Here is an 846-nt window from a genome sequence, read left to right on the forward strand (position 1 = left end):
CTGAGCCGCCCGCACCTCCGGAACGTGCCGCCCGGTTATTGCCGTTATTGTTCTTACAAAGAAAAAATAAAATAAAATAAATAAAAAACCAAACCAAAACAAACAAAAAATCCAACGAAACAAAAATGGCCCGGAACGGGCCAACCGGCGCATTTGAGCTTAAAATGAAAACTTCCGCGTGCGTGAGCGGTAAATGAGGTGGGACTTGGGAGATCCTCCCCAGAAAGCCCACGATGAATCCCAAATTACTTTGTTAGATAATTAGAAAGTGTTGATAATTATTTCTTTCATAATTCAGCGGTGTGACTGTAACAGGAAAATGATCTTGTGAAAGTTCACACGTGCAGATGTATTAGTTACTGATTCATTTGATTAAATGCTAGTCTCAAGTGCTCTGATCCACAGCTGAAGGCGGCCCCATTAGCATAACACTGATGTTTAATTTTCATACGCATAATTAGCCATATATTTAACACTAATAGCAACATGCAGCCTTCCAGCATTAAACAGCCTGGGATTTGATCTGGCCTGGGCTGAACTTTCCCGGTTACACCTAGGCTGTCTAGGGTGCGCAGTTATCACGGCACCACATCTATGTAATCAAGCACATTTTGGCAAAGGGAGGACACCAATAAAAGTGAACGTTCAAAACAAATCGCGGCGCTGATGTCGTTAGAGGTATTAGCGCCGACCTGTCTTCCCCCGCCGGCGGCGGCGAGGCCGGGGCACCCCCGGCAGCGCCCGCACGGTGTGCAAGCTCCGTCGGGCAGCCACGGTCCTTCAAGCAACCGGCTAATGACTGTGCAAAGCTGACAAGACCGGGCCCCTCTGCTCCTGCTATTTTTT

The sequence above is a fragment of the Charadrius vociferus genome, unplaced genomic scaffold (assembly GCF_000708025.1).
Source record: "Charadrius vociferus isolate BGI_N301 unplaced genomic scaffold, ASM70802v2 scaffold161, whole genome shotgun sequence".
Lineage (NCBI taxonomy): Eukaryota > Metazoa > Chordata > Aves > Charadriiformes > Charadriidae > Charadrius > Charadrius vociferus.